At 35.2% G+C, this 27,673-nt stretch overlaps 1 pseudogene; it reads left to right on the top strand.

Annotated features, from left to right (window-relative positions):
- The window catches only part of LOC115304015, a 135,375-nt pseudogene extending 109,222 nt beyond the window's left edge, over positions 1–26,153 (top strand).
- The last annotated feature ends 1,520 nt before the right edge of the window (positions 26,154–27,673 follow it).

Raw genomic sequence — 27,673 nt, 5'->3', positions numbered from 1 at the left:
GTTGGTGGGATTGAGCCCTGCCTGTGTCCGGCTCTGTGCTGACTGAGTGTAGCCTTCTTGGGATTCTGTCTCCCTCTCTCTCTGTCCCTCCCCTGCTTGCTCACTTGCTGGCTCTCGCGCTCTCTCTCTCTCTCTCTCTCTCTCTCTCTCTCTTTCTCTTTCTCTCTCTCTCTTTCTGTCTTTCTCAGAAATAATTAAACATTAAAAAAGCAAAGTTGTTTTTCCCTGAAACTCTTTTATGTTAGAATGCGTGGAAGCAAAATTTTAATTGTATAATTATGTTCACTGTTACCACATTACTTTTCTAACTCAGAGGAATCTGATATAACTGACTCTCAGAGTTCTATGACAGACCCTGTTGACTACCCAAGATCTGACTCTATTTGCTCATGTAATGGGCTGAGATCCTTTTTTCTCATGATTACTTTAAGACCACATGGTAATTTCATTCCTATTTTTAAGTAATAAATCTTGGAATGTACATGTGTTCTGGTTCTGGTCAATGAAACATAATGGGAAGTCTTCTTGGCACCTTCCAAAAGAGACATTTTTTACTGGATAAAGAGAGAGAAGCCCCAGAAGAGAAGGTTCTTTTTCTGCTGCCATTTCATTCCTTCCATGATGGTGGTTGTGGGAGGACTTGATATCTGAAGCTGAAGATGCCATCATTTTTTTTATTTTATTGTTTATTTTTAATAGAAAGAAAGAGACAGAGTATAAGTGAGGGAGGGCTGAGAGAGCGAGAGGGAGACATAGAATCCAAAGTAGGCTCCAGGCTCTGAGCTGTCAGCATAGCGTCCACCGTGGGGCTTGAACCCGTGAACCACGAGATCATGACCGGAATCAAAGTCATATGCTTAACTGCCTGAGTCACCCGGGTACCCCTGAAGGGGCCATCTTATGATCATAGGTAAAAACCCATTTTAAGAAAAGGAGAATAAGGAACAGAAAGATAGAAAGAGCTTGAGTTCTTACTGATATGCTTGAATCACTATCACAAGCCCCAGAACTTCTAACCTCCAAATTTCTTGTTATATGAGATGATTAAATATCTCCATTGATCAAGCCACAGTGAATTGAGTTTTCTTTGTGTTCTACCTGGATTCATCCTAACAGAAATTGATCCTAAATATTAATTTAATCATAATACAAGTAATCTTCAAATTTCGTGTTTGACTTTTCTATCTACATGTTTAACTTTCTGATAATGCATTGGTTTTCACATACTTAATACATATTTTCATAGTTCAGTTGACAAATATTTCTAGTAATTTCTTCATAGTATTTCCTTTAAACTAATAATGTAATCTATAGTGTATCTTTAAACAATTCTACTTATATAATTATCTGAATATTTTGTTTCCCCTCGTTTTGCAAACATGAATAGAAAACAAAAATTACAGCACAGCATGTGAAATAATTTGTGACTATAAATGTTGATTGCATAAGCCTAACATAAGTGTATACATGAAATAATTAGATGTACTGAAGCATATGAACCTTTTACCTTAATCTGATGTCCACTGGACTAAATTTAGTTTACTGTATGTTCCATTAGGAAGTAGAATTAAACAGAAAGTATTATATATTATGAATTATTGGCTTGTTCAAAGATAGTGTTTAAAGTTAAAGAGTAAGTAGGTACTTTATATTTAGCTGCCTGAAATTGGAACTCCCCATTTGGTTACTTCAATAAAAAGTTGTTGGACATTCATTATATGCTATGGTATTGGAGATCTAGAAGCAAATAAAATATGATATCTCTATTCCTGGAAATTGTAACTTAATGGGGCATATAAACTGTATATGGAATAGTTTACATATATGGAATCCTCTCTCTGGATGTATGAAGAATTGTGCATTTTTGTCATTGCTGTAGGAACAGACCTTGCCTAGTTTGTGAGAATATGTGAAAGTATTTCTGAAGAAGAGATATTTAAACTGACATCAAAAAGATGAGTAAGGGTGTGCCTGGGTGTCTCAGTTGGTTAAGTGCCTGACTTTGGCTCAGGTCTTGATCTCACAGTTTGTGAGTTTGAGCCTCACGTCAGGGTCTGTGCTGACAGTTCAGAACCTGGAGCCTGCTTCAGATTTTGTGCCTCCGTCTTTCTCTGCACCTCCACCACTCACACTCTGTCTCTTTCTCAAAAATAAATAAATATTTAAAAAAATAAACATAAAAAATGAGTAAGTATAAGACTGTGTGAAGAAGGGAGGTAAGAGCAGCAAGTCTATTCCAGAAACAAATAAACAGAAAGAAGTAAAATCTCTAACACAGCTAAGACCTGGAAGAAATCTAATTGGGCCAAAGATTCAGAAAAGAAAAGAGTGGTGCCAAATGGGGTTGGAGGGGCAGGAAGAGTCAGGATTATGCATGTCTTCATATGTGTAAACACAAACAGGAACATGTAAGAGTTTTAAGGAGAGCTATGTCATAATTTTGTTTTTAAAAGACTCTCTGCAGTATTATGTAAAATCAGTTGGAAGATAACAATAGTAGAAGAAGGACATCAGACATGAGATTCCTGCAGTAGTCTTCATGAAAGATGAAGGTGTGAAGAAAACAGAGGCCGGGCAAAGTGGAAAGGATCAAGAGGTATTTAGGAAATGGAGTCAAGAAGTTTGGTCATTAAAGGAATGAACGTATAATTTATCATCTGTATAAATTTAAGAATAAAAATTAATAATCAATTTTCAGTTAAACAAGCATTAACAGGGACAGTCCTGGGCAAATTAGCGTGCATGGTCACTCTGGGCATGAGTTAATGGAGAACAAGGAAGGACAAAATGCACTGCGAAATCTCCTTATAACATGTACATTTCTGGCAATAATTACCTTTGGTCCTAGCCAGTTTCAGGAGACACTTAAATTATTGGAAAAAAAATTTTTAATGTGTATTTATTTTTGAGAAAGACAGAGAGGCAGACAGAGTGCAAGCAAGGGAGGAGTAGAGAGAGAGGAAGATGGAGAATCTGAAGCAAGCTCCAGGCTCTGAGCTGTCAGCACACAGCTCGACTAGGGGCTCAAACTCACGAAACCGGGAGATCATGACCTGAGTCGAAGTTGGACACTAAACCTACTAAGCCCCCCAGGCACCCCAAATCTCCCAAATTCTTTTTTAAATGTATATTTATTTATTTGAGAGAGAGAGAGAGAGAAAGCTGGAGAGGGGCAAGGGGGAGAGAGAGAAATCTCAAGCAGACTCTGCACTGTGGACGAAGCCCACCATGAGGCTTGACCTCAGGAACCATGAGATTATGACCTGAGCAGAAGTCAAAAGTCAAATACTCAACCAATTGAGCCACCCAGGAACCCCAGAAGACACTTAAATTCTTATGTTGTTGATTGTTAGTTTTGAAAAGGAAGACATTAGACTCCAATAGTCCATTGCCCTCAGACTTTGGCATCTTCTGCTTAGACTTGGCCCTAAGGATTTGATTCTTCAAGACAAATACATGATGTTAATAAGATGTTAGATGACATAAGCAAGCCCCCCACCCCTGCTTTTTTATTTTTTGTAGAGTTTGTCTCTTAGTCCCTGTTTTGTGTGTCTCTTTGTCTGTTTGATTCTGCTACACAGAAGGAGACTGTGTCAAATACATTACTAATTCTTTTACCTAGGTGAGACTGTCATTTAGGGGTCAAATTAAAAATCATTCAACTGGAGCATTGACAACTATAGAACCTAGCCTTTAGCCAGTCTTCTCTCTAGAGATTTACAGGGCAGCTGCTGAGAGTTTCACTTAATTACGTAGTTTTACAAAGAATTCATGCTTTTGCTTGCTGTCAGAGATTAAATGTGGTTGGCCTGTCAAGCATAGACTTCACTGCTAGGCCAAATATTTCTTTTGGCTTACCTCTCTCTGGTCTCTTATACATAATCACACTTGGCTAATTGTGCTCAAAAATGCTTTTCTTCTTCTTCTCTCTTCTATTTTTAAATACCTAATTTACTTTTAGAGCAACTAGTTTTATTTTTATGTTTGGATTTTTTTCCAATAAGGAGTGTCTACTAGCAATATTCTCTGATTAATGATTTCAGTCTTCTGACTTCAACTTCTTATACATTAACTGTATAATAGTCTCTACCAGTAGAAAGTAGAAAGTTAAACTCATTTTTAAAAAGCAATAAATATTGTCAAATATATATTAGAACCAATTAAAAATAACTTGAAGGATAATTGTGCTTTCAGGAGATAGTGATGATAACAGCCTTCAATCTGCCAAGAAAGGTACTAAATATGGTGCACTATAAAAAGTCTCCAGTAAAATATGAGATATTTCAATGTCTTGATTACTTTGGAGAACTCTTATTTTCAAAGTTTGTAGAGAAAAACTTGGCCTTTCTGTTATCATATGTGGGGATAATTTTAAGTAACCTCTGATATAATAAAATTAGTATTAAATTTCATTGAACTGCAAGGTCTTGATATTTATTTGATATCATCAAGGAGAAAATTAAGGAATTAGTTACTGCAATATATATTGCTCGAGTACCTCATTAAGCATTAGCGAAATAAAGATGGAAAGTAGTCTTCCTTCCCCCTAGTACTTCCAGTCTAGTTTACTCTAAACCAGTAGGTACAATTAAGTGTTGTGCATACTCTAGTAAGATCTATAAAAGGTACAAAAGGGCTTCTCTAACCTCTACTGATCAGAAAACAGCTGTATATGGAATTGATTCTTGATAATACTTATGCTAAATAGTTATTTCCACAAAAAGAAGGGGCCAGAGTTAGTATATGTCTATTGGGTATTGCTTGAGCTGATGTAACAACAATACGCTCAAATACAGAGGCTCAAAAAAGATGGCCTATTTCTCTTCTACAACATAGTGCGTAAATAGGAAGCTAGTCCAATGTATAAGCAGCTCTGTTGTATAATCTCATTGGGGACCAAGTTGATGGAACCTGTTTCATGGTTACAATAACAGTTAGTGTTTTGCGGATTAGTTGGGCTGCAGTTTCATGGCAGATTCCTATTCAACGGCAGTGGGATGAAAAGGATATAGAGAACAAGCACAGTTTTCAAGAATATGATGTAGAGGTCGAACATATAAGTCTGTCATATCCATTTATCTAGAATTTAGTAAAGTAGCCATGTCTAGCTTCCAACAAAGTGTTGGAGACATAATCCCTAGCTGGGTGACCATGTACCTTGCTGAAATTCAAGTGCTAGAGGAGGGGTTCTATTACTAATAAGGAGAAAGGGAGAATGGATTATCAGTTTCTGACATAACTTAGAAGAATGTCTAAAATCAAGAATATACATGTTAATGCTTACAGTTACCCTGTGTAATATATGGAAGCTTTTAAAGGGTGGGGGATTTTTGTCCAGAGAAGAATCCTGGAGTCAATGTGAAGGTTCATGTTGAATACCAGAGTAATTTACACTTTGTAAAGCAATCCTTCTTACAACATGAAAAACAGTCATATATTTTGCTAAATGAACTGGAAAAGAGATATGCAGGTTTGATAAGACAATGTATGTTCTTAAAAAGAAGTTATATGTTAGCTGCAGTACAACTTTGATTTAGCTGGCAATACTGTGGGGTAACTGGAATCCAAAGGTATCATAAAATTCATCACATATTTATTGGAAGCACAACTTTTGAAGAGCAGGTTATAATAATAAGTAGGCATGCCATATTTTTTATTGGGTCACTCCTACATAAAAATGGGTAAAATTAAGCCCTGTCAAATTGAGCTCTCTTAGTATACCCTATTTCTGTTTTTACAAATTACTTTTAAATTTTAGCTTCAGGATTTATAGAATGATCCAGCTTAAGCCTTTTATTCAGGATGTATCTGGCAGCATAAGAAAAGCATACTGAAACTTCAGGCTTATATAACAAGCAAAGAAAATAGTTGAATGCTAGTTGACCTTTACTAAGTTGTTTGTCTCTTTTAGAGTTTGTGGATGGAGTTGAACTAAATGTATACTCCTTTTTAATTAATTTAGGTATTAGCCTCATCAAGAAGCCAGAATAGCTGTCTTTTTACTGTTTTCATTGTTCATCTAAACCTTGTCAGAAACTAAATGAAGAAAAATAAGAAAGAAGAAGAGATGATAGAGAGAAACTTGAATATCCTGGCTGATATACTTGTGCATAGGTACAGGTGAAATTTTTTTGAATTTGAGAGAGAGAGTGAGAGGGCTCAAGCCAGGAAGAGGAGCAGCAGGAGAGAGAAGTGAGAGAGAGAATCTTAAGCAGCCTCCATGCTCAGTGCAGAGCCCAACACGGGGCTTGATCCCAGGACCCTGGGCTCATGACCTGAGCAGAAATCAAGAGTCAGACACTCAACCAACTAAGTCACCCAGGTGTCCCAGCTGTTTTTTTTTTTAATTTCTATTGTAAACTTATGAACAGATTACTTTTAAATTAACAGCTGAGTTTTAGAGCAGTTCTAGGTTTCAGGAAAATTGAACAGAAAGAACAGAGAAGGGGTGCCTAAGTGGCTTAGTCAGTTAAGTGTCAGACATTTCAACTAAGGTCATGATCTCACAGTTGGCGGGCTGGTGAGTTTGAGCCCCACATCAGGCTCCATGCTATAGCTCGAAGCCTGGAGCCTGCCTCAGATTTTGTGTGTCCCTCTATCTCTGTTCTCTCCCTGGTTGCACTATGTCTGTCTGTCTCTCTGTCTGTCTGTCTGTCTCTCTCTCTCTCTCAAAAGTAAATAAACATTAAGTAAATATTTAAAAAAAGAACAAAGTTGTCATCTTTTGCATTTTCCAACATAATGTAAGCAATAGAAATGTAAGAATTTCTATTCAATGAAAAGAAAGTACCTTATGCATAGTTTTTAGGTACTCACTGCAAGAACTGCATTTTTTCCAGGTCAGCTATAAATAGACTGTGATTTGTGTATTTTTTCTTCTGATGTTGCAATAGCAGAAATGGCAATGTGTGGACCTAGAGTATAAGGTGATAGAGTTGTGATCAACTGTAAGCCTATAGTGTGGGCTATGTAGTTGTAACTAATCATGGGCCAAAAATACAGACTGAGAGTAAAAATCATAGATCTACAGGATCTGCTGTGCATTTGTAATTAATTGTGGGCCAATAATATTGCAGTTGTAATCAAAGATTTTGAAAGATGAAGCTAAGGAAGAAGGGCCTAACATTTTATTGGATACCTGGCATGTGTCTGGAAATGTCTTGTGGACTCTACCTGTTACGTTACTGAATTTCCACAGAAATACTGTGAAGTAGGTGTTCCTATGATGAGAAAATGGAAGCCAAGGGACGTTAGATAACTTCCCCCCAAATCCTACCCATATAACATGTGGGTCAGGTATTTGAACTGCAAAGTCTCAACTCTTTTCATACCATGATCCCTTCTACCTGTGACTTCATTGTGGAATTACAGACAAGTAGCAGACCTTCTGAATCAATTCTAGTACATTTTTCTATCCCCAGATTGGCTCTGTGGTACTTCTCTTCACTGTACTCTAGATAGCTATTATTAATCTACAATGATTGACATATAAGGTAGAACCTATTTGTCATCCCTAATCTTAGTCCCAATGCATAAAATTCCACTTCTTTATTTTTTAATTTTTAATTAATTAATTAATTAATTTTGAGAGAGACAGAGAGCAGCATGGAGGGGCAGAGAGAGAGAGAGAGAGAGAGAGAGAGAGAGAGAGAATCCTAAGCGGGCTCCTCACCATCAGCACAAATCTTGATATGGGGCTCGGACTCACGATCCACTAGACCATGACCTGAGCAAAAATCAAGTCAAACTCCCAACTAACTGAGCCTCCCAGGTGCCCCTCCACCTCTTTAAATACCTTCCTTTTCCCCTTTTCTTCAGTATTACCTCCAACAAACATAAGTACTAATTTAGCAAGTCCTTATTTTGGTCTCTGAACCTTTGATACTTGTTGGGTTTTTGCTATCTTAAACACTAAACAACTTGTAACTACAGTGGGCCTTCAAATAGAGCCACCAACATTTCTTCTTAACTTGTGCAACAAATAATTCCTCTCTCAGTGTCTTTTGAGATTGAGTATGAAAGGGGAGTGCCTTCAAATACTGCCACCACCATTTCTTCTTAACTTTGTGGCAAATAATTCCTTTCTCAGTCTCTTTTAAGATTAAGTATGAAAGGGGAGTGTCATACAATGAAAGTTCCTTTTAACTGCAATTGTTATTTTATTTAAGCTCCTGCTGTAAGGAAGAGGATGTCAAGTTATTTCATGTAGGGGATTTATTGTACTCATACAAAAACCTGGAAATAGCTAAATCATCCAGCCTAAATCAGGGAGGAAACAGTAAATTCATGCTCTAAGAAGGCAGGAGGTCAAGGGGCTAAGTCTGGTGACAGGATGTTCATTCTTGTCCTTCACCATTACCTAGAGTCCATTGCTTTCTTGGCCTTTTCTTTTCCTGTAAATTAATGACATCACCTTCTACTTTATATTTTTAACTGACTACTGACTTCTTCTTCCTCTTAATTTCTGCTTTCTCCTGACTTGGAACTAGACATGGTCTATTACAGTCTCTAAAATTTTGTGCACAATTATTCTTCTTTCAGGGTCATCTTCCACTGTGGTCAGTCCCTCATGTGTCTTTTACTTTTCTGAGAGTAAGAATCTAATTGACCTAACATGCAAGTATTAAAGAGAAAATAAAAAGAATTCATAACCCAAATATTTAAAGACAACTAATATCATATTTACACAATTTTTCAGTCTATTAAGGTCAAATGTACATTAAAAAGTTAATTATATATAATTGAGTTCTTACTGGGTATGGTTTCCCATTCTTATTTCACATTTCACGTATCATTGGCATTTTCCAATGACATTAAATATTACTTAAAAATATGTCTTTAATGGCTATTCCTTACCACAACCTTGTTAGGATGATTTTCTGTGCTTTTTTACACTTATCAAGAGATATTTTGGTTTCATGTGGTGCCATCATTAATTTCTCAGCAGGATAGAGAAAGGCCATTGATTTCTTCGTCTTGGTTCATCACGTTTCCTGTTACTGTCATCTTCTGCTGATGATGAAATTTCTCCAGCCACTGACTAGGTCCCAGCAACACCTCCTACATTTCTGAATTAGAGCACAACATAGGACTGGCCTGTGCCATATATAAAATATTAATGATTCCCAGTAAATTCACCAGTGAGCACAGGTAGTCATATTAATTTTTAATTTTAAATCAGAGAGTGCAGAGTGAGCAACATGCAGCTTTGGCAGAATGGATCAATTAGATTTCTTTATGCTGAGATCAGTGGCTTTCCTTTCAGGAGCATAAAGTTATAAAAACAATATCTCCCTTTACATTTTATTTATGGATTCTTGTTGAAAGGTAAAAGCATTTCACAATTTTAAATACAAGCCATTTTGATTATTATATATCCCAGATATGGTATAAATGGTCTAATAAATAAAGCACTTGAAGAACACAGAAATTTGGTTAACTTACTCTTATGGTCAGCATACGTTTGAACAAAACCCACTAAACTTGATTCAGATCTCCCAGACACTGTTGGATGATGTTGTATTTATCAGAATATCTTTCTCCCTGATTTCTCTCAGCAATTAAACTGGCTGTTACTATTGCCTCCATTTTATAAGTAAAGACATGACGATGGAGAAGGTATTGGCACACATTAACTATAAATGATAGAATTTATATTTTATTCTATGCCCTCTCTTCTGGCTCCATTCATTCACTCAGGCATATTTTCTGAGCACCTAGGATATGCCAGAGATGATGCTGACTCTAGGAAGACAATTATAGACAGACAAGGATCATTTTTCCTGGGTTTATGGCACGTGAGAGAAACATATCAAAAATCACTAAAAATAAAAATTGTGGAGAAAGACAAATACTGTGTAATATCACTTACATGTGGAATCTTAAAAAGCCAAATTTATAGAGACAGTGGGTAGAATGGTGGTTACAAGGGGCTGGGGAGTAAGAGAATTGGGGACATGCTACTTAAAAGGTTTAAACTTGCAGTTAGAAGATGCATATGTTTGGGGGATCTAATGCACAGCATTGTGATTATTGTTAAGAATATTGTGTTATATACTTGATGGTGGCCTACGGGACTAGATCTTAAATGTTCTCACCACACACACACGATGATGATATGCTGTGAAGGAGACAATAGCTAATGTTACGGTGGCAGTCATATTGCAGCATAAAAGTGTGCCAAACCAACACACTGTACACCTTAAATGTGAACAATGTTATATGTCCACTATATCTCAGTAAAAAGTTGTGCCTGGAGATGTAATCTATATCATGGGGAATATAGTCAATAACATTGTATTAACTTTGTAAGGTGACAGATGGTAACTACATTTATTATCATAGTGATCATTTCACATTAAATTGCTAGGCTGTATACCTAAAACTAATATAATATCATATGTCAATTTTACATGAGTAACTTTTTAAAAATTGTGCTACAAAAGTATAAGAGTCTAACTTTGAGAACTAAACCAAATGTTTTATGTTTGTTTTTATTTTTTGCTATCTCATCAGTTTCACCCATTATTTTACTCTTTATTGCTCCTATTTGTTGGATACTTGCTCTCTTTCAGGCAACATGTTAAGTTTTATGTTATTTATTTAATTCAGTCCTCTGAACCCTGAGAACAAAATGCTATTATTATTCCCTATCTATTCATAAGGATGCTGAGAATTAGAGAGGTAATTTACTCAGAGGTACAATGCAGGAGCTGAGATTTAAACTCATTAGACTGTCTTATTTTAATACCCTTGGGTTCCACCAGAGTACTATTTAATCATTAGTGTTTCATGTTTATTTCCCTACGATTATGCATTCATGACTTTTATATTTTTCCTTTCCATTATTCATCTTATGCACTCCCCATTCATTTACTATCTGTTTCTTACAGTAAAAGGATGCTGCCCTCTGCTTTAGTGCTATTCCTCATAATCAGCAAATTATAATACATTTTGTTTGGTATAATATAGGGAAATTAGAAATGATAACATATATGTATTTTTTTCATTTGGGTGAGGGGAAGAGAGAGAGGAAGCGAGAAAATCTCAAGCAGGGTCTGCACTGCTGGTGCATGGGTTCAGTGCGGGGCTCACAGCCACCAACCATGAGATATGACCTGAGCTGAAGTTAGGAGTTGGACATTAGCCATCCAGGTACCCCATCTTTGATGCTTTCTTAAATGTTAGGTTAGTACTTACCGAACTCTTATCACCTGTTTGCCCTTGTGTATAATGTGCTTCTACTTTCCCAGAACCTAAACTTCTCTGCATCTATTTTCTAAACTTATTATGTTCTTCGCATCGTTAATGTTTTCCATTAAGTGTTATTTGTTATCCTGGGATAAGTGATTCATGTTTAAGCTAACTTTACTGCATGCATCATTAGTAAGATAGCCAGTTTTTTCTTCCTATATAACATACAAAAACTTGAAATAATGGTCATACCTATATAATCTATAAAATAAATCTCTGAGTTTAAATTCTAACCTACTCTGTTTTTCTCAGTTTTCCCGTTATTCTCTTAGTTTCTTCCCCATTCTTCTTCTCCTCTCCTCCTATTCCTCTGCTTTTATCATTTCCATTTGTCTCAGAAGTGTATATTGTATGCAAGATAAGCTAACATTTTGAAAAATAGGTTTTCAACACTTATTTATATTTGACTCAAGTCTATGTGATCTAAAAAAAAAGTGGAATAGAGCCCCTCTACAAGCAGGGGCAATTTGTCTAGTTACAGTCACCTGCCCACTTTTGGATTAGCAAACCACACAGGGAAAGTGAAGATCCTGTCTCCTGTCTTCTTTCCCTACCACTCCTGTGGCAGTGACTCTCTATCATGCTTTAACACGTTCTTCAGATTTCAGTGCCTTACAGTTGAAGTTTTTCCCCATACTTAAACGTAAATTCGCATGAGACCACATAAAAAGATGTGGATTTCTCAGGAATCCAAGAAGTTGAGAATGTGCTACAACATTAATAGAAACTAATTGAAATACACTATAACTAACAAGTTATTAAGTTAAAGTTAGAAGAGGTTAATATTAGAAAGGAGGTCTGAGAAAAATTAGTAAGAAACATGTGGGTTCACGTCGAGCCTGAGACAGCCCAAGAGGTAGCCTCAGATTGCTATCTATTGAAAAATATTCTCTCTTTTGAAAATACCATAGGTTTACATATCTGGAAAAAATAGACATACCCACACTCAAGGCAGTTTCTTAAACTTCCTGTCTACATTCAATATATATATATATTATTCTACATTTTTAATTTTTAATACCGGGAAAGAAGTATGCTAAATTTAGTTTCCATAATACAACTTGCAAAGCATTTTTTGATATACTTCATAGTACTTTGGCGATGTTGGTCAGAGTTTTTAAAAGCACTGAGTTTCCCACTAAATACCTGACCCGTGTAACCTTTCCAAATCTCTTTTTCTTCATCTATAAAAAGTGAAATTTGGACCATATCATTGCTCAGGGCTCTTTAAGCCTTAAAATTCTATGATTCTGTTTGCATAAAGTCCAGAGAGTCTTCTGTCCATACACTGAGCACAATGTCAAGCAGCAGAAATATAAAATGGGTTTTGCGAGCCTGAAATAAATAACATTTTAGGGACAACACTTACATAAGATTTTTTTTAACAACAGTAACAAGACAAAAACAACACGGGCACTACCCCAAGAAAATCTCTTTAGATTTCTGAAATGGTATTATCTCTTTTATGTATTGTCTTAGGAAGGAAAACACAGAAAAAAACAATTAGGTTCAGGAATATGAGCAGAAGGCAGGATTTAAACTTGGGAAACAGTTTGTCCATGAAATTTAGTCCTGAGGGAACACAGCGTTTTGAAAGAAGTTGCATATTATACTTTCTGCGTATGCATACTTTTGTCTGTGGAGTATTTTAATAAACACTCATAAATAGTACAACATGTTATTCTTCATGATAATTACATATAATATGACTCCTTGGTAATAACTAGTTTTTAGCTTACCTGCCATTGCCAAGGTCATATATAATTAAGCTGAGAATGTTAAACAATGGCCTTCACTCTTCTCATCTACCCAATTAAAAGGAGGCAATTGTTAAACACTGGCAGTAGTGCCTCTGAGGAACTTTTTATCTCTCTGATACTCTGTGCAAGTATTGAACTGAATATCTGAATGGATTCTAACAGGCAGGAATTATTGTAATATGGGATAGTCAAAGATTATTTTGACCTTGAAGGGACACATTTTAACAAATGCCTATTCAATTATGACCATCTTGAATTTTCTAAATTAAGACTGAGTTCCTTTCAGAGATTTATTTGGAGGTAAGAGTTGCCTATAAACGTCTTTCTTAAATTTTTTTAACATTTATTTATTATTGAAAAACAGAGAGAGAGAGAGAGAGAGAGCATGAGCATGGGAGAGGGAGAGAGAGGGAGAGACACAGAATCGGAAGCAGGCTCCAGGCTCCGAGCTGTCAGCACAGAGCCCGATGCGGGGCTCGAATTCTCCAGCGGCGAGATCATGACCTGAGCCAAAGTCAGACACTCAACTGATGGAGCCATCCAGGCACCCCTAAACTTCTTTCTTACAACCCATCTGAATATAAAATTCTTAAGACACAAGTGTGCAAAGATACTGTCATTCAATCAAAAGATTTTGGACATGTGTTCTTTAAGATTTATTGTGTGAGGTTAATATACTAGGGCTCTTTTCTCTACTAAAGTTTACCTCTTTTTCTTGGCTCTGCATCAGCCTCAGCCATTATTCCTCTTACTTTTTAGTCTTTCTAGAGCAGATTCAGTGTAGCTGCTTAGCTACAAGGATCATTATCATGTCACTTTCATTAAGTGGCAACTACCTCAGAACACCAGGACGAAGGAGGTGAAGTGTATGGAGATAAATCATTTTATAACCATAGGAAAACAGAACAACATACAGTCACCATGGAATACTAGGAAGGTAAAACTCAGCAAAATAAAAACAACTCTGAATTTGTATTTGCTGTGTTTTTGTTAGTATCTGTTATCTGACAGGTTTAATACAGTGGTTTACATGAACAAGTATTCAATATAAAATGTCTGTTGAGCTGGGGCGCCTGGGTGGCTCAGTTGATTAAGCATCTGACTCCTGATTTCAGCTCAGGTCATGATCTTAAGGTCATGAGTTTGAACCCCACATTGGGTTCTGTGCTGACAGTGAGGAGCCTGCTTGGAATTCTCTCTCTCCCTCTCTCTCTGACCCTCTCTGGCATGTGCTCTTTCTCGCTTGCTTTCTCTCTCGCTCTTGCTCTCTCTCTCAAAATAAGTAAATACAAACTATAAAAAATGTCCTTTGAGGTAATTCAAAAATACATGAACACCATTGGTTGAAATTTCAGAATATTAAATTCTTAAGGACAGGGGAGCAATGCATGTGAAGAATGGAAAGTGCATATCAAAATCAAAACATGCAGAAAGGGTGCCTGCAGAGTCAGGAATAACTGTTACCAAATTATGGGGAGCTAATTTTGGCTTTTGAGGCATCAAAAGATACAATCTTTTTGAAGAAGATGAATGTTAATAGGGGTAGAAAGAAAGATGGAGAAAATAGGGTGGAGAGACAATTGGAGTAAATGTATTCAGCTAGTTGGGAGAGTATTGAAGTGGCCCAAGTGAAAGGTATCAGGGCCTGGTGAAGGTGGCAGAAAATACATCTATGTATACAAATATTGACCCTTGAGTAAAGTGAGAGTTAGCAGTGCTGATCCCTCGTAGTTGAAAATCCATGCATAATTTTTGACTCTTCAAAATCTGAACCATTTAATAGACTACTATTGACCAAAAACCTTACTGATAACATAAGTGATTAGTTAACATGACTTTTGTATGTGATATGTATTATATACTTTATTTTTAGAATAATACCTAACTTTTTCTCAAATATTTTGGTATTTCTGGGCTGGTTTGTCTGCAGATTTTTCAAATTGGCACACATGCCCCAAATTTTTTTCCAATCTATTGAAAAAAAATCCACACATAAGTGGACCTGGACAGTTCAAACCATGTTGTTTGAGGATCAAATGTGGTGTGTGTGTGTGTGTGTGTGTGTGTGTGTGTGTGTGTGTGTGTGTTTCATTCAGATATGTTGAGTTGGGTTACCAGAGTTTAGAGCTCAATGGGGGTTTATGGAAAGAACTTTGTGACTAGGTTTTTCAGGGATATACAAAATCTAAGTGCCAGACATCTCCATATATTTGTCCCTAGAAAACTTTGTAATTAATACATATATTTGTTTTCATATAGTCTTGTTTATATGATGCTTTGCCCTGAATTATTTGATAGTGAAAATATATTAAGTAGGAGAGGCTCAGAGGCACGTGTGGTTGGAAGGAGGGATAAGGGGCTTATCTTCCATAACACGCACTTATTTTACTTTAACTTTACTAAAGATTAGTGAAAAACCATCAAAAGATGCTTTCATCTGCTTTCCATGAGATTAAGATTATGCCAATTATGCATTGGTGCTCTTGAACAAGGACTATACTTTTATTTTGTGCCTTTAAGTCATAAGAAGTGATTAGTAGTTTGGTTTTCAGCTTTAAAATGTACATGTACATTAATTGGTAAAAGATAGAGCCATTGTATTTCATTTAAGTCATCTTATATTTTCAAATTTAATTCATTTTCATATTGTACACAATGAATCATAAGTGTTGTCAGGGTCCCAAATGAGTTACTTGCTCAAGCTGGCCTGGACAATAAGTTTCAGTGTGTGGAGGTTAGTGAAATGGGAGCATAAGAGTCAATGTGTGGAGTGACTGGGTGGCTCAGTTGATTAAGCACCTGGCTCAGGTCATGATCACACAGTTTTATGAGTTCAAGCCCTTACTCAATGCTAACTGCTTTTTAGATTGCTAGGGGATGAGTGGTTTTGCCAGATTTTTCTGGATTATTTTAAATGTACTTTATAGATGGTATTTGCAAGAATTTTAGGTATTCTGAATGGGGTTCCTGCTGCAACATGGTGAAAACTAATGGATAAATTATCTTTAAAATATTTTCACATTCTGAACTGACCTGTGAGCTGGCAAAATAATAATAATGAAAAGAAACAAAATCTTTATTGGCTGTAAGTTCCCTTCAGCTAAAGGCCACCAGGAATGCATCGAGAGTTAAATAGGTCAGGACTTATTTATTACCCATTGCAATGAGGGAGAATGTTTGGCAGGAGAAACCACGCCTGTCTCAGTAGATACTAGAAACAACCTGCTGTTTGGGCTTTGGTTAGGTGATTTGGAGAAGGGTCTAATAGGGTTTTCCTCTAGATTGAATGCAATAAAAATGCAAGAGCAGTTCTATGGTTGGGTAGCTGAATAAATCTTATTTACAGGGGATAGACTAGAAAGAAAAAAGATAAAGTAGTAGTAAGTCATTTGCACCTTTTAAATACAGTGAGGTGATATTTCACAATTTGTCAATGTTTAAAGATAATTATGAAGTAGCTTTGTTTTGTCTTCCTTTATCATGGTTTCAGAGTAACTGTGTCTGAGGTTAATATTATGTGAGACTATGTTCAATAAGAGAGTAACAGGGTTTAGCTATGAGTGCCATACCAGATAACAGGGGCTGCTTTCTCATTTCTTTCTCAGAACTAAAACTGAAATGAAAAAATTCAGAGTTAAGCAAATATGGAAATTGGCTCTCATCCAGAAGCCTTCTACCAGTATTTCACTAATATTCAATTGAACTTGAATTTCTGGTTTGATTGTCAGATAGAGTAAAAGAAAAGAAAAGAAAAGTAAAGAAAAGAAAAGAAAAGACAGGATTAAGTCCTTCTCAAGACTTTATATCTGATCTGAGATATATAATGCAACATTAAGGAGGCAACATGCTTTATGATTCGTTCCTATAGCTCTTTAGAGAAGGAGGTGACCAGGAAGCCTGCTTGTCTCAATGTTGACCTTGGGTGGAGGGAAGAGAAGAGTTCACTGAGAATTTATGCACAATCCACGCCTCATGTTTTTTTGCAACCCCAATTCACACAGCACGTGTGACTAGAAAACAGCAAGAACAACCATAACAAGCATCATGATACAACTTCAATTTGAAGTAAAGTGGTTCTAGGTTGGCAATGATTCCAAGGGTCCTAGAAACATCAAATTTAAATCACCCTTGAAATAAATTTAACTTCAACTAAAGTTTTGAACGTTCCAGAGTTCATGGTCAAGAATAAAATGCTTGTGGGAGCACCTGGATGGCTCAGTCAGTTAACTATCTGACTTCATCTCAGGCCATAATCTCACAGTTCATGCATTCAAGCCCCACATGAGACTGTGTTGACAGCTCAGAGCCCGGATCCTGTTTTGGGTTCTGTGTCTCCCTCCCTTTCTACTCTTCCCCCATTCATGCTCTGTTTCTCTCTGTCTCTCAAAAATAAAAAATTTAAGAAATATTTTTTTAAAATGGTGTGTAACTGTAAATCAGTTATTAAATACTTATAGATCAGAGCACCTGGGTGACTCAGTTGATTATGTGTCTTTTTTTAAAATCTCATCTCACGTCTTGATCTCAGGGTCATGAGTTCAAACCCCATATTGGGCTCCACTCTGGGAGGGGAGCCTATTTAAAAAAAAAAAGAGAGAAAAACTTAGAGATCTATGTTAGCAAAACCTAAAGTTAGATCGTTAGGACTTATGTCACAGTAAACCCCAGGGTACGTGGCACAGGATATACTTCATGTTCTAACCTCTGTATCACTTCTCAACCTCATTTCTTTTATGTAGACATAGAGAATTCTTGGAGTTCTCTCAGTAGTTTCTACTGGTTTTCATATACATACTTACATTATCACATTTGTCATATTATGTTGTGAATCTGATTACATGTCTTTTTTATTTGTTGAACTGTGAACTCTGTTGGCGGGGGGACAAGTCTTTTAATCATTCTTTGATTTCCTATTAGTATGCAATATAATATACTATTTATACGAAAGCGCTAATGTTTGTCAAAATACCTTGAATTCTCCAACTTTTATTTTATTCACATTTTTAATCATGCAATCAGTATTCTCTGTCCTTCAATGTATTTTCCTCTTTGGATGAGTAATATAAAAAATTAGGAAAGTAGTAACTTTCCTACATGTTTTTTATGGACTTTAAAAGCATGATCCTCTTGAAATTAGCAACATTTGCTTGCCCAGAAATCATAGGAACAGAACATAATATTCCTGCTTTATGTAACTGTGTTTTGCAAAATGTTTACTTTGTTTTTGTAATCTACATTTCCTGACAGTACTAATTAGAAAAGCATAAAGACACAAGAGAATTCCAAGATAGTTCGTAAGCTTCAATGAATTATGTTAATATAGAAGTACCAAAGCCTAACCTAATATTATAGTTTGAAAGTAATCCTTAAAAGACTTTTATCTAGTACCAATTTATCTGAAATAGTTATACATTTACTTAGTATTTATGTCTAAATATTTAGTGTGGCAAGTTCAAAGCTAAGGCACACTAAAAAGCACCTTTAAACTTACCATGAGATTTTCAGTAAGAAGGGACAGTCAATTCATTTTTCTGACTTAAAACATGACGAAATTAAGAGTTGGCTACTATGGACACAACAATATAGTGGCAGAATATTTCAGCATTTTTTTTCTAAAATAAAGATGAGTATGTTTGTGTATGTATAATATTATTTCAGTGTCATTCTTATATCAAGTGTTTCAGTGCCTAGTTAGTGAAAAATAAATGTGTTTTCTAAGACTTTACCTATTTTATGTATATGTTGCTCTGCTCTTTTGCCATTCTGATCAATGTTACTAGTAGAATTATTAGATTAAGCTCTGGATAGTTGGTTTTTATAGGTTAACCCACAAGCGATTTATGAAATCACAAAGAAAGGGTTAAGGATGCAGCCTATTAAGATGCATTACAGTGACACACATATTCCACAATTTAAAATAAAGGACATACCAAGCAAAGACTCAAGCCCATAATTTGACAGTACTTCACCTTCATGCTTAGATAACTCTCCTAATAGGCCAGAATGGTGGGAGACTTATATATCATACAGTGGAAAGGAGTTTAACGTTTACAGAGTTCTAAAAATCTTCTGCTGCTTCTATAGCACACAGTCGTAAACCTTCCACATTATCTGCAGAAAAAACGATGTCATCTGAAACATGAAAATAGCTTTAAGATATTATTTAAGTAATTAATTTTATTAGAGGACTTTATAATACATGGATTATGAGGGATTTGAATAATGCTAGATAATAATATAAAATATATGCGTAAGCCTATTCAAATGGTATATGTAATGATTATATATTTATTTCACAGAACTGTGTACTTTTCTCAGTGTTTATTAATATAACATAGGGCTGTCCCTAATTTCATTATTTCATGAAACACACGCACACACACACACACACACACACGCACATATATGTATTGTTTATATATTATAAACTCATACCTATTTGTGTATAGGCATCTTCACATGTTGTTAGTCTAATATGGCTAATTGTTTTTACATTGCAATGATGTTAGATCAATTCATAAAGAGCTATGTTGTATTATTATTTTATATTTTTCTATTTTGTTATAAATTTAGTCCCTTCTATGTAAATATGCATATATCATTTTATATATCTATCTTGCTTTCCTTAATTTAATGAACACTAATTTAACACATTATTCAAATTGTGTTTTGATTTATACTATCTTACTATCCTTATGACAAAAGGAGTATATGTCATTCAAGTTTCAATGGTTTGATTGATGCAATATAAAATATACTAAATAGTTATATGGCAACTAATAACATGTCTTGCTGGCTAATACAATAAGTGTCATAACAAAAGCTTGCTACTCTCTTATAAAATCATTAGTAAAATAGTCTCATTATCTTTTTGCTCCTTTTCCCAAATGGGAGAATATAAGCTATAAATTCATTTTTTCATTTTTTAATATATTCATTCAAAATGATCACTTGATAATACTGTACATTGTTATTTTATTTAATTTAAGAAGAAAATGAATTGACTTTTTCTTCTATACTCTAGCCAGAAAACCTCAGCTGTCGTTTCATGAAACACAACTGTATATTATGAAACATTCTTTGTCTACCTAGTACCTTTTTAGTGAGGCACTATATTTCTTCCTTAAAGTATTTAACTTTTAGAAAATGTTCAGTTCTAACTTAAGATGGTGATCAGAATTTCCGTTATTTTTCTCCCACAATGCCTTAAAATAAATCTTGGTTTATAAGAGTTTGGCACCTGCATCACGCAGTAGAAAGAGCAAGTTTAGCAGAGCAGAGTTCTTGTCTCAGTTCTTTTTTTTTTTTAATGGTTTATTCTCAAAGTGGTTTCCATACAACACCCAGTGCTCTTCCCCACAAGTGCCCTCCTCCGTCATCTCCACCTCTTTTCCCCCCTCCCCCTTCAACCCTCAGTTCGTTTTCAATATTCAATAGTCTCTCAAGTTTTGCATCCCTCTCTCTCCCTGACTCTCTTTCTCTCTTCCCCTCCCCCTGGTCCTCCATTAGGTTTCTCCTGTTCTCCTGTTAGACCTATGAGTGCAAACATATGGTATCTGTCCTTTTCCACCTGACTTATTTCGCTTAGCATGACACCCTCGAGGTCCATCCACCTTGCTACAAATGGCCAGATTTCATTCTTTCTCATTGCCATGTAGAGCCTAAATGTCCATCACCTGATGAATGGATCAAGTAGATGTGGTGTATGTATATATATATATATATATATATATATATATATACACATGTGTATATATACATACACAATGGAGTATTACATGGCATTGTGTCAGTTCTAAATCTTACTAGCTTTATAACGTTGAACAAGTTTTGCAAACTCTACAAAATTTAGTTTACCTTATGGGTAAAATTGAAATCATAATACTTACCTTTAGAATGTTTTCAGATTTCCTTAGGTTCTAAATATTATTACTTTTGAAAAGTATTAGTTGCTAGAGTTGCCATAACAAAGTACCTCAGACTGAGTGGCTTAAATAACAGTAATTTCATTTCTTCACGTTTCTGGACATTAGAGGTCCAAGATCAATGTATCAGAAGACTCATTTTCTTTCTAACGCTGTTCTCCTTGGCCTGTAGATGGCTATTTTTTTCCAGAGTCTTCACAGTCTTCCCTTTGTGTAACTGTGTCCAAATTTCCTCTTCCTATAAAGAAAGACACCAGTCATAGGTCCCACACAATGGCCACATTTAAGTTCTAAAAATCTTGAAAGGCCTTATTTCCAAATACAATCACATTCTGAGGTATGGGGAGTTAGGACTTCAATATATGAATGGGAAGGAGGGTGGTCACAATTCAGCCCATAGCACCACTTCATATCAAATTAGACATATTAATAACTTTGAAATATATTTGACTTATTATTTCATAGGAAGTTGCAAAGATACTACTGGGAGATCCCGTGCATGTCTTTTACCTAATTTCCCCCAATAGTTATATCTTATATAATTATAGTACCATATCAAAACCAGCAATATGACATTAGTACAAAGAACTATTTCATGTTATTTTATTACTTATGTAGACCCGTATAAACATCTCAGTCAAAATACAGAGCCATTTCATCATCAGAAGGTTCTCCCTGTGCTTCCCTTTCCTTTCCACTTTGCCCACGCCTAACCCCCAGCAACCTCTAATCTGTTTTCTATCTGTACAATTCGGATAGATCGTAAAGATATTATGCTTTACAAATGAAAATGAGTGAAAAAAGTCGCATACTATGTAATTCTATTTATATAACACTCATGAAATAACACAGTTACAAATATTATAAGTTAATTTTGTCGTTATACTTTACAAATAATAAAATGTACCTATTTTAGGCATACACTTCAATGACTTTAAATACATGTATATATTCATATAACTACCATCCTTGTTAAGACATAGAGAATTCCAACCACCTTCAAATTTCTTTTGTATTTCTTTACAGACAGACTTTACCCACCTCCCCAGGAATTCACTGATCTGCTTTCCATCAATATAGATTACGTTTACTTTCATATAAATTATATCATACAATAAAAACATTTTGTGAATAGCTTTGTCTGTTCAGTATAGTGCTTTTGAGGTTCATCCATGAGTTGCTGAGAAGTACTTTGTTGTACAGGTCTTTTTTTTTTTTTTTTTTTTTAAGAGTTGAAACAAGATTTCATGGACTTTAATTCCCACAGTATTTAGCAAACTTTGAATTTAGTCAAAATTATAAAACAGTCTATGTAAATGTCTTGGTCACTGAGAAAGAAAGGATAAAATTTAATTTAAGGTATAGAGAATCAATTTAGTTGAATATAGTTTGAGAAAGGCTGGATTTATTCAAATCAATTTTCTCTGGGCTAAAATAAAAACATCCTTTCTCTTATAGACTATTATGCAAAATTCCTTGACTTTTATATCTATTGTGAGAGTACAGGTCTTTTTATGGACATTTATCTTTTTTATTTTTCTTGAGTAAACAAAGAGGGAGATTGTTGTGTCATATGGTAAATACATGTATACATTTATAAGAAACCCTCAAACTGTTTTTTCAAAGTGATTATACTATTTTGCTCTTGCAGCAGTACCATATGAAGCGTCCAGTCACTTCATATCCTTGGCAACATTTCATATTTTTAAAACGTTGTTGTTTAAATTTTAGCCATTCTGACGGATATGTAATAGTAATTATCCGTTTGAAAAATGCATTCTCTAAGGCTAATGATGTGTAGCATTTTCAAGGGCTTGTTGACCATTCATTTCCATTTATATTTTTCAGTCAGTGCCTATTAAGATTTTTTGCTAAATTTTAAAATTCAGTTGTTTATCTTAAGTTGTCAACATTCTTTATGTACTGTGGATATAAGTCCCTTGGCAGATACCAATATTGTGAATATTTTATCCCAGTCCATGACTTGCTTCTTTCATTTTCTTAATAATATCTTTTGAAGAACAAAAGGTTGTAACATTGGGGAAATCTAATTTATTATTCTTTTTTCTTTCTTTTTTAAAAAATTTTTAAATGTTTTATTTTTGAGAGAGAGAGAGACAGTGTGAGCAGGGGAGGGTCAGAGAGAAAGGGAGACACAGATTCTGAAGACAGGCTCCAAGCTCTGAGCTAGCTGTCAGCACAGAGCCTGACCTGGGGCTCGAACCCACAAACCGTGAGATCATCCTGGCCAAAGCCAGACGCTCAACTGACTGAGCCACCCAGGAGTCTTTATCATTCTTTTTTGCGCTTAGTGTTTTTAGGGTCTTTACAAATTTTTGTTTACCAAGATTGTAGAGATTTTCTGTTTTTTTTTTTTTTCTAGAAGTTCTATGATTTTAACTTCTACATTTAGATTTGAGATCCATTTCAAATTAATATCTCTACATGGTGTGGTAGAAGCTGAGGCTTTTGTTTTTGTTTTGCACACATATTTAATTGTTTAGTTATTCCAGCAATACTTTGTGAAAAAATGCTCCTTTTTCTATTGAATTACCTTAGCAGTATTTCAAAAACCAATTTGAACGCATGCATCAGTCTATTTCTAGAATCTGTTATGTCCCATTTATGTACTTGCCTTAAGTTATGTCTAGATATAAGACCTTATATTGCCCTATAATATGCCCTCATATTGAGAATACTATTTCCAGGCTCATGAGATGATCTCAATATTAGATATTACTTTCGTAATTGTACAAAATTAGATATTACTTTTAAGAATTGTACATTTCCTGAGACAATATGAGCTTTCATAATTACTTAAGGATAATATTTTTATTATAATCACATTACATTTATTCATAGTATCATATTTATTAATTTTTATCTAGATGATTCTTATAAATATGAGCAACAATAGAAATTAAAATTAGTAAGTACATGATAATTGAAATGAAATAAAATAGAGTTTTGATAATTGCCATCTTTTGGCAGTGATTTGACACATTCCTCTTCAAAGTCTCTGTAGCATTTAAAAATACAGTTTTAACAAACAGGCTTATAACTATAGATAATGAACTGGTGGTTGCCAGAGGGAGGGATGTGGGGAGATAGGCAAAGTAGGTGAAAGGGATTAAGAGATACAATTTCCAGTTACACATAAATAGGTCACAGGGTTGAAAAGTAAAGTGTAGGGGATATAGTCAATAACATTGTAATAATTTTATATGGTGACAGATGTTAAATACACTTACTGAAGCGAGCATTTCATTATTTTATTAAAAATATTTTTAGTGTATATTTATTTTTGAGAGAGAGATACAGGGTGAGAACAGGTGTGGGGCAGAGAGAGACACACACAGAATCTGAAGTAGGCTCCAGGCTCTGAGCTATCAGCACAGAGCCTGACTTGGGGCTCCAATTCATGAGCACCATGAGATCATGACTTGAGTGGAAGTATGACACTTAACTGATTGAGCCACCCAGGTGCCCCTGGGGTGAGCATTTCTTAATGTATATAATTGTCAAATCAGTATGTTATACACCTAAGACTTATATTTAAACCATACTTTAATTAAAAATGAAAAACATAAGTTAACATAAATAAAAAGACATATATCCAGTAAAACAATAGATAGTTTGGAAAAGTTACCAAAATCCAGAATTATTTAATGCAACGATAACTTGAACAAATAAATGCTAAAATAATTGAAAGAATTAAAAATTATTCCATTTGCTTACTTAACACCAAAAACTATTTAGCAAAGTTTTAGATTCAAATGCTTCCTCAAAACCAAATACAAGTATATTTTCATATGTAATTTACAGGATTATGAATTGAATTTCAATCAGTCTTTTTTATATACACATTTACATGCAGAAAAATAAGTAACTGGATCTAGATAGAATCAGAAATTTTACATTATTTGGAGGAAAATTCTCCTTGATGAAAAAAATCAATTTTATTAATTAGAATAATGGAAAACTTTATTACTAAGTATATATCCTATTTTATATATCTTTGAATATCTTAACCATCTTTGGGCTAAATTTCTGTGCATTTTATGATGTTGATTGAAATAATTCATTGGCATTTACATAATTATGGCTTTACCTATTTTTAGACTGTATAAAAATGACTCATGAAGTTTTTTATATTTTAGTTTACTAACATCATAGTGTTGTCATGTTAAAGAAGTTTATTTGACATAAAGCAACTGTTTTACTAATGCCAGGTAGATAAACCTATGATTTTCAAGTGGTTTAAGGGCCAGCTTCACAACCATATAGTAAGAATTATATTAGGAGTCATCGGAGCCCGTACCAGAACTGCCTCGGCCATGTTTTGTGGACTTTCCTCACAGCACGGCCCCCAAACGCCATCTTCACTCATGCCTCAAACAAAGAAACTGAGACCGCCTGCTGCCCCCTCGCCGGAGGAGACGTCCACCTCTCAGCATCTGCCTAAGGGAGAAAAAGAACAGCAAGAACAATTGAACATATTGATGCAGTACAAAATGAAATAGACAGACTTCATGAACAAGCCAGGGAGGAGATTTTGAAAGTAGAACAGAAACATAACAAACTCTGCCAACCATTTTTTCAGAAGAGGTCGGAATTGATCATCAAAATCGCAAATTTTGGGGTAACAACATTTGTCAACCATCCACAAGTGTCTGCACTGCTTGGGGAGGAGGATGAAGAGGCGCTGCATTATTTGACAAGAGTTGAAGTGACAGAATTTGAAGATCTTAAATCAGGTTACAGAATAGATTTTTACTTTGATGAAAACCCTGACTTCGAAAATAATGTTCTCTCCAAAGAATTTCATCTGAATGAGAGCAGTGATCCATCTTCAAAGTCCACTGAAATCAAATGCAAATCTGGAAAGGAGTTGACGAAACATTCAAGTCAAACGCAGAATAAAGCCAGCAGGAAGAGACTGCATGAGGAACCAGAGAGCTTTTTTACCTGGTTTACTGACCATTCTGATGCGGGTGCAGATGAGTTAGGAGAGGTCATCACAGATATTTGGCCAAATCCATTACGGTACTACTTGTTCCTGATACGGGTGATGAAGGGGAAAAAAGAAGATGATGATAATGATGAAGAAAAAGGATTGGAAGATATTGATGAAGAAAGAGAGGAGGATGAAAGTGAAGAAGATGAAGATGATGATGAGGGGGATGAAGGAGAGGAAGATGAAGGAGATGACTAATGGAACACTGATGGATTCCAACCTTCCTTTTTTAATTATCTCCCATCCCTGGGAGCAATTTGCAGTCTTTTTTTTCCTCCTCCTCTAGTGCTCATTCGTCCTGATTTTTGAAGTCTCTTTTCTCTCCCTTTATACCAGGGCTCTCAACTTATTTTGGGGGGAAATACCTTGAGCAGAATACAGTAGGAAAAGAATCTTCACCCCTTTCTGTTCCAAATTCATTTTTATCCCTTCCTGTCTCAGCAAAAATTTATGGAATCAACACCACCAAGCTCTGTGGGAAAAAAGGAAAACCTTCTGCTCCCTTAGCTCTGCTGGAAGCTGGAGGGTGCTAGGCCCCTGTGTAGTAGTGCGTAGAATTCTAGCTTTTTTACTCCTTTCTTTGTATAGTGGGCTCAGAGATTACAGTGTGTCTCTATGTTCATATGGACTGTTAGCATTTACCAACATGTATCTGTCTATTTTCTCTTGTTAAAAAAAAGGAAAAAAAAAACCTAAAAAATGGGGTTATAGAAGGTCGGCAAAGGGTGGGTTTGGTATGTTTGGTTGGGTTAAGTGGGCATTTTGCCAACATGGCTTCTCCTTTGACAATGTTTAATTGTGACGTTTAACAGACATCCTTGCAGATGAAGATGACACTTTTAAAATAAAATTCTCTCCTAATGACGATTTGAGCACTGCCACTTGATGGGAGAATCGGCAGAACCTGTAGGATCTTATTTGGAATTGACAATTTCTTGTAATTTTGTTCCTGTGTATTTTTAAATTTTCTTTTTGTTTCACTGGAAAGGAAAGATGCTCTGTTTTAAATGTTAAAAGTATAGAAGTTGCTTTGTTACAATAAAACTCAATGTGTACACACACACAAAGAATTATATTAGAATGTTAATAGATTTTTGCTGCTTTTCATTCCAAATGTCTCATAAAGCAAAAATCCAGTTTATGGTAGAACAACAATAACTCACCTTAAATTGCAGCATCACTTTTTATTTAAATTCCAGGAATATAGTGATTCAAAAATGGCCACATATTTGGAGATTAGATATTCCAAAACAAATACTTTATAAAAAGAATTACATGCTTCTCAATTTATTATGTGTCAAGAAACATCTGTAGAGGTGATTATTTCCCTTATAATAAGCTGAGTAGGAGCAATTGCAGAACTTTAAATGTCTAAGTGGTAATCATTAAGCTTTACATTTAGGATATCAGTCAACTTTCCGGTCTGCTCTGAATAGCTACTGAGAACCCTAATTTTTTATTAGGAAATTCATCTTTTTTGAACTTAATACAAGATTGGATACCAGTTAAATCTGGGAAAACTGCCAGTTGTTCCTGCCATATTATTATTTTTGTATTTGAAAGTGCTACTAAAGCAGACTTCTGCCGCCACCAAGGCTTAGGATGATTGGCTTTTTATTATGTGCTTTTGGTCAGTACTCAATTGTTCACATTTACCTGCTGCTATTTCCGGTCATGCGTTGGCTAATTGACAAGTGGGATCATCTGGGAGTGAATAT

This window comes from Suricata suricatta, chromosome 2, assembly GCF_006229205.1.
Source record: "Suricata suricatta isolate VVHF042 chromosome 2, meerkat_22Aug2017_6uvM2_HiC, whole genome shotgun sequence".
Lineage (NCBI taxonomy): Eukaryota > Metazoa > Chordata > Mammalia > Carnivora > Herpestidae > Suricata > Suricata suricatta.
The sequence above is the reverse complement of the archived record's forward strand: the minus strand, read 5'-3'. Positions and strand labels throughout refer to the sequence as shown.